An 8399-nucleotide genomic window follows, 5' to 3' on the forward strand; every position below is an offset into this window, starting at 1 on the left:
CATATCACAGGTTGTTAATGAGTCTTCCTCCAATCCTGATGCCACGTTTTTCTTCATAGAACCCAGCTTCTCGTATTATTTGCTCAGCATACAGGTTAAATAAGTATGGTGAAAGAATACAACCCTGTTGCACACCTTTCTGAATTTTAAACCATTCAGTGTCCCCATGTTCTGTTCGAACAACTGCCTCTTGGTCCATGTACAGGTTCCTCATGAGCACAATTAAGTGTTCTGGAATACTCATATTTTGCAATGTTGTCCATAGCTTGTCATGATCCACACCATTGAAAGTCTTTGCGCAGTCAATAAAGCACAGGTAAACATCTTTCTGCTATTCTCTGCTTTCAGCCAAGATCTGTCAGACATCAGCAATGATAGTCCTCATTCCATGGCCTCTTCTGAATCTGGTACCAAATAGCTGGTTGTAAACACACAGATTTATTCTCCTTTGCAGCTTTATGACTTTTTGTCTGAGACTATTTATTTTAAATGTTTTGTTGTGAATTATGTGATAGTTACATGGGAGAACATTAGTTTTACATTCATCCTATCGTGTATCATTTATTTGCCATGCTTACAATCCTCTCCATGCATCATCAACCAACCAAAGGGTATATCCTACAAGCCTGCCCCTTCTGCCTACCCACCCCCCCACCCCCTTCCAGTCATCAGCACATAGCCCCTCTCCCTCCCTGGGTCTAAAGTCCCCAGCTTCTTCATCTCTCCAGTGGAGACTACTTTAAACTGGCAGTTTTGTTTGGATAGAAAAGATTTAGCAAGGGAGGTTTTGCCAAAACAACGTATTTTTCAGACAATGATATTAGTGCCTTTACCTCATAATTCTAGAGGTGTGTAGATAGATGTGTATGTTTTTCTCATTTCTCATGTAGAGGGTTAATGTAATGTATCTTCTCTTCTTCAGACCACATGAACTTCTGTTATATTCTTTGAATGGTTATTGAATCATTTATATTGATTTCAGTGGAAATCCAGTTGCCCTTGTATAGCTCCACAAAAAATATATATCACATAATAAGAAAGTTCCTTTTATTGTTAGAAAGTCAAAAATACTACTGGGCCTAGAAGAGAGGAAGAGCCACCTCTTCTTTGATTTGTGAATTTGATTATCTGATATAAAACTTATTTGCAGAACAGTTTTAGTATGTTAGTAATATGGAGTAAAAAGTTTTGGGTGAGTAAGAAAAATGCATAAACTTCCAACACAATAACTTCAACATTTGAATTACGACCATTGCAAATCTCCTAATTTACGACATACTTCCTCTTCCTTTTCTACAAACTATTGCCTAAACAATATCTAAGAAGCCCTCTCCCTACTTTTAAGTCCTTGTCAAAGTATTAAACTTTTAGAGTCATGGTTTCTCATTTTCTTATCTAATCTATTTTTCTTTAATTCTAATTTTCTTTCTTTCTTAAATGTTCATATTTTATAACAGTCTCTGATAAAAGATAAAGGTCATTTTGCACATTTTCTCATAGACCATGTATGATTGTTCATCTGTACCCAAACCAACTTTTAAAACTTATCTAAAAAGGTATGGAATTAAGGACATAGTTAACATAAGCAACAATTTTAACATCACTGTTATTGAATTTTATGATGTTCTAGGAATTGGTCTAGACGCTTTTAATCTGTATACTTTGATGTAAAATTCATAGAAATGTTGATTTTTTTTCAACTGAGAAAACTGAGCCTCAGATATTAATTGATTTTCCAAATTAAACAGAGAAAATTATGCAAAGCTGTTATTTGAATTCAGGTTTCTTGTTTCTAAACTTATTGTTTAATGATTTTAATTAAACAATTTTGTATACAAGGAGAACTGTGATGCATTAGGCAAACTGTATCGTACATTAGTGTAGTATAGTGCATATAGTATAGTACATTCAGAGAAAATATTGTTTAAAAACAGAACTTTGTTTAATTGTAGCTAGAGAAAATTTATAATTTTTTCTCCAAGACCTATAAAGCAGCAGGTAATGCAGAAATTTTCCATTTTGTGTAAATCTCATTAGCTCTATAATTTGTTCAATGGCATAATAAAAAGAAAATTCCAAGTCATTAAAGACTTTTCAATCTCCAGGGCTACAAGTGCCTGATGAAATAAGTAATCGATCCATCTTGCTTGGAAAGCATTTTTTGTTTTTTAATTCAAAACCACAACTAATTTAACACCATACAACATCAAAACCAATAATTGTATGTCCTTGCTTTAAACAGAAAAACAAATGGGCTGAATATGATGTAGCTTTTGAGGTACCAAGCATGAAGATATACCCCATGTGAAAGGACCAAACCTCATTGCCTAGGTATGTGACCAATTACCACTATAAGATATAATAGATCCTAATGTAATACTCATTCTATGTATAAGTGACTGATACACTATGCAAGTCCATAGGGAAGTATTCTAATATAATGAAAAGAACATACTCTACACCTACAAACCAATATGATTTATAGTCAAGTGACTATGTCTTTAGGGCTCGTTTCCCTCATTTACCAAATGATCAGTGAAAGAATTCACAGCTCTACTATTATGCACTTACACAGATATGGCCTTTCAGTGATAAAATACAAATATTTAGCAAGAATGAAAGAAGACAAAAATAAGTCCTTACGTCATTTATAAAAAGGTTGAGATTCTATTACATATCACACTATTATATGACATGACAACTTTTGCCTGGTAATTACCTGTTTCAAATTAAATTTAATATTGGCATTATTACAATGCTCAAAATAGTTGCCTTAAAGTCAGTTAATGTTTGTTTTTAATTTGCATTCTAAAGTTACTGGTGCAATGACTTACCTTGACTCACAAATTAACACAACAATATTTCCTGTGTCTAAGTCCCATTCATAAGTGCCAAACTGGAGACTTTACTAGAGTTTGAACTCTAGTTTCTGAATTGATGTAAGATTTGGACATAGAGTCAGCAAAGAGTTTAACCAGTTTATTACCAAAAGAGAAAAGTCAAAAGTAAGGTTCATATGTTGAGTGTAAGTCCATCTTGTTTAAACAAATTATGTATGATGGTTTTACTCTGTTCCAAGGAGCTCTGGTAGTGTAGTGTAGTGTAGTGTAGTGTAGTGTAGTGTAGTGTAGTGTAGTGTAGTGTAGTGAGTTGGGCTATTAATCTCAAGGTCAGCAGTTTGAAACTACCCATGGTTCTGCAGGAGAAAGATGAGGCTTTCAGAAAGCATTATGATGAGTTTCGTGACCCTGATATAACACACAAAAGTCCAAGATGGGAAGAATGTGTTTAAATGATTCAAGAGATGAATAATTCCTATTTGTGAAAATCCAATCAAGGACTGAATCAAAGTGATCAGTCTAGAATTTGATGTTGCTGAATATTCCCAATTCTGATGATATTTTTAGCAAATGAAATAATTCAGCAATCACAGTTTAGTGAAACTCAAGTCAAAACCAGAGAACAGACTAGGCTATACTCCACGGATAATATTTAGATTCAATCAAAACATCATATATCTAAACAAAGTAATGTTTTTCTTCTCCAACAATCAGGAATACCTCCCAACTTTTATTTAGTAATAATAAGTCTATTTTCAGACAATTCCAAAGACAAAATAGTCTTTACGTTTTACAGTTACAAGACTGGATTATTTTCCTATATAATGTTCACACTTTAATCATCTGCCTTGTAAATATGATTTATTTTAACTCATATTCAGTGCAATCCTCATTATTTCAAATTATCAGCAGAATAATCTATTTAAGATATGTAACATTTATAAAATCAAAACAAGACAAATATATCTTTGTAAACATGCAACATTTTAAAAGAAATGAGCTGAATAAAATTCAATGTTTTCTTTTCAACTGATGTTCACAAGGAATAATTACATTTCCCCATATGCAAATGATGTTGGCCATAAGGCAGGATGACAACTTGCTACCATACTGAATGGAACATAAAGAAAACCCAGCAAAACCATTGACATGGACCAGTTGGTAAAGCTTCAGTCTGACACATTGGTACTTTGGGGATCTGCTGAAGCACAGGTGTCTAGTTAATGTAAAACAAAGTATAAGAAAAAAATATGAACAATCAACTCCTTATGTTTTTAATTTGCAGTGATGAAAAAAAAGAAAAGGAAATAAAGGCAGGACATGAAATGAACATTCATAACTTTCCATTTATTAATCATTAGGCAGTACTTTAAAAATTATGTAGACTCAAATATTGCACTTCCTTCAAGATGCTATCAATTGCATGCTGCACTGTATAATTTTAATAATTTTGATTGAAACCCTTTTACAACTTTTTGTAAATTTTACACAATTTACTGATTTTTAGTATGATTTACATAGGAATTGACTTTTATGGATATAGCAGAAGAAACGTGCTGTAGTTTGATAGAATTCACTTACTATATGTATGCTGTAATCTCTAACGAAAACAATGACAGCTTCTTTAAGACAAAAGAAAAAAACAATTTACTATTAAAGTGAATAAAAATAAGTTGGTTGTTGAGTCAATTGTTGTTGTTGTTAAGTGCTGTCAAGTCGATTCCAACCCATTGCAACTCTGTATAGGGTTTCCGAGGAGCAGCTGGTGAGCTTGAACCACCAGTCTTGCAGTTTAAATGACTTTGCAGTCTGGCGCATTAACCCACAGCTCCACATGGCACCCTGGTAATTTAGTTTCTCTAATTTTAAAATGAAGCAAACACCTATCTTGCCTACTATTTTAGTTTTAATTTAAGTAGGGCACTAAACTATTCTTTCTGGGAAATATTCACATAATTATTTACGCAGAGAAAAATTTGAACCTTACCGATTACTTCTTGATTGCTTTCTCACTTCCTACAGATATTTTTTAAGTTAAGAGTTTGATATCTAGACATCTGGTTATTATTCTATGCATTCACATACAAGTATTATTTTTCCTGTAAATACTCTATGCATTGTTCTATGACTATTTTAAATTTAACAATATATCTTAGTATATCCATACTTGGAGGCTTAATTATTTATAAATGTGCTATAATTGTTTAATATATTCAATCATCCTCTTTTTGTTTAGATGAAATACTTTGGAAGTAAATACTTCCAGGTTTTCATTCCTACAAACAATGCTGCAGTCGCATCATTAGTAAAAAATAAAATATTTCATTGAAACGGAGTTATAGGATTGAAAAGGTTATAACAAAAATTATGAATATTTTTACCTTGGTATACGTTGTTGAGTGTCATCAATTTGGCTCTGACTCTTAGCAACCCTATGCACAACAGAACTAAACACTGCCTGGTCCTGTACATCACAATTTTTGTCATGTTTGAGCCCACTGTTGTAGCACTGTGTCAATCCAGCTTGTTGGGGGTTATGAACATAAGTCAAAAAGTATTGATACTAGGGCTCTAGTCATGCATTCATGGATTTATCCTGAACAAAACAGGTTTAGACATATCGTAGTCATCAGTGGATGACTGTAGAAAAGTTCAGTAATAACACTTGTCTTGGTTTCACTATTGTTGTTGTTAAGTTCCAACCAATAGAAACTCTGTATAGGGTTCCCAAGGAACTACTGATAAGCTTGAACCACTGACCTTGAAGTTCAAACTTCAAGCCTACTTTGCGGTACAGCGCATTAACCCACAGCACCACACCAGGATTCCTAGTCTCATTAGGGTATCTTCAAAAAAAGATCCAATATAAACAGTGACTTCAAAGGGCATCTGCCGGTCCAGTTACATTCAAGGCAGGCAGGTCACTTAGAAAGCTATTACAACTATGTTTTTTTGTAATTTCAAAGTGGTGATAATGAATTTTTTTTCCAAGAATATAGGATGATCACTGGGGCTTATTATTAGAAAGAAGCCTTAAGAAAATTGAAAACTGCACTGATGAGAAAAAGGCCAGGAAAGGTGTGCAGAAGAATGTTTTGTCTGTTTTCCTTCACAACAATGAACCTGCTCATTCTTGAAGAGCAGCCAAGGCTCTTCTATAAGAATTTCCCTGGGAAACCTTACCCCATTAACCCTATCACCCTAATCTTGCCAATTCAAACTTCTTTTTGCTCTTTACTCAAAGAACATTCAAAGGAACATGATTTGAGTCCTTCCAGTATGCCCTGGTAGTGTCGTATGCTGCAAGTTGGACAGCTAACCGCAAGATTAGAAGCTTAAAACTACCAGCTGGTCTGTGGGAAAAAAGATGAGGCTTTCTAAAACCATAAAACTTACAGCCTCAAAAACCCAATACAGGGTCAGAGCCGACTCCAGGCACACAACCACCAAGATACTGAAACTGCCATTTTGACACAGTGTAAATCAAATAGCACAGAATTCTTCAGGGATGAGTTAGACAGATGGTAATACCATCTTCAGCAGTGTCTAAACCAAGATGGAAGATATGTTGGGAAACAATAGTATAACATTTTAATATTCTTGTTTAACAAAGGATTCTACAATTTTGTATCAATGCTTTCTGGCTTACCCTTGTATATTGGCTAATTGCTTCTAAAGAGCTTTACCAATTTATGAGCCTACTCTAAATGAGTTTTTTTCTGCATCCTCAGTGATACTTGGGATATTTTCCATAAGTTTGATGAGTTAAAAACAACTTTAATATTCATTTTCCTAATTTATCATTTTTAGGTATCTATTTAATAGTCGATTAACCACTTGATTTGATCTTATTTTTTTTCTGTCTTAAAGAAACAAAACTAGTAGGATGTATACCAATATGTATATAAATAATTCATAGTGCAGTATCTACACTAGTTTTTTTTTTTTTTTCCTTAAATGTTTTATTGTGAATTATGTGATAGTTTACATGGGAAAACATTAGTTTTACATTCATTCTATCGTATATTGTCTCATTGCAATGGTTATAATCCCCTCCATGCAATCCTTCCCCCATACCTCCCAGGTCTTCAGCACACAGTCGCTCTCCCTCTCTGGATCTAAAGTCTCCAGCTGCTCCATCGCTCCATGTCATCATCTCTGACTCCATTTCAGGCATCACTGCTTCTCTGGGTAGGGAGTTTTTGACCACACAATTTGACCATATGCTCTAACCAAGTTGACAAATGATATTAAAATTCACGGAATACTTTTAGAGTTCCTGTTCTATAAAAGAAATTGCATATCATCTAACACTGTATATAAGCCCTGTAGTACAGTAGTTAAGTGTTCAGTTCTAACCAAACGGTTGGCAGCTAGAACCCACCAACCACTTGTGGTAGTCTGCTTTTCTAAAGATTTACAACGTTGGAAACCCTATGGGCAAGTTTACTATGTTCAATAGAGTCTCTCTAAGAGTTTAAATTCACTTGATGACAATGGATTTATCACTTTATACCTGTTAAACAATATTCATTATGGTTTCCTGATCTTAAAATCAGAGTTGTGTTGAAGTCTGCCCCAATTATTGTCATTTGTGAAGTATTCTTATATTTTAGCATGTGTTTTTAAACAAAAGTGATATTATATATAGTTTATAAGGAGCTCTGGTAGCGTAGTGGTTATGAATTGGACTGCGAACCTTAAGGTCAGCGGTTCGAAACTACCAGCCCCTCCGCGGGAGAAAGATGAGGCTTTCTACTCCTGTAAAGATTTTACACTCTCAGAAACCCTGTACAGGGTCGCTATGGGTCGGAACCGACTCGAGGGCACTTAACAACGTATTTTTTAGATTAGGTATTGTTTGATTTGCAAAATGGTAATCTATTTTGTTTCTATTGGAGAATAACTTCCATTATTATCAAATGACTATTTATATGCTATTCTTTTATTTTAAATCCCTTTCAAAGTTTTATGTATTAAAATATATTCTAATATTAATAATGATGTTGTTGTTAGGTACTGTAGAGTCGGGTCCGACTCATAGTGACCCTGTATAGGGTTTCTGAGCCTATAAATCTTTACTGGTACAGAAACCTCATCTTTCTCTCTCGGAGTAGCTGATGAATTTGAACTGCTGGGTGTGCTTAACAGCCTAAAGAGTAACTTAATACACTACCAGGGCCCAATATTGCTATGTTGTTGCTGTTAAGTACCATAGAGTCTGTTCTGACTCATAGCGACCCTGCACAGGGTTTCCAAGGCTATAAATCTTTACCAGAGCAGAACGCCTCATCTTTCTCCCACGGTATCGCTGGTAGTTTTGAACTGCTGACCTTGATGTTGGCAGCCCGACTCATAACCACTACGCTAATATTGCTATAACCCTAGTAAATTTATTTAGTATATGCTTGTTTTATCTTTTTTGCTGTTTGTTTTCGATGTTACGGATCAGGGTTGGGATAGGATAGGAGTAAGGTTTGCTCTAGATATTAGGATTAAATTAAGTTTAATTAAATTAAGTTATTAAGTGCCGTAGAGACAGTTGCAACTCATAGTAAC

This window comes from Chrysochloris asiatica, unplaced genomic scaffold (genome assembly GCF_000296735.1).
Source record: "Chrysochloris asiatica unplaced genomic scaffold, ChrAsi1.0 scaffold00012, whole genome shotgun sequence".
NCBI lineage: Eukaryota > Metazoa > Chordata > Mammalia > Afrosoricida > Chrysochloridae > Chrysochloris > Chrysochloris asiatica.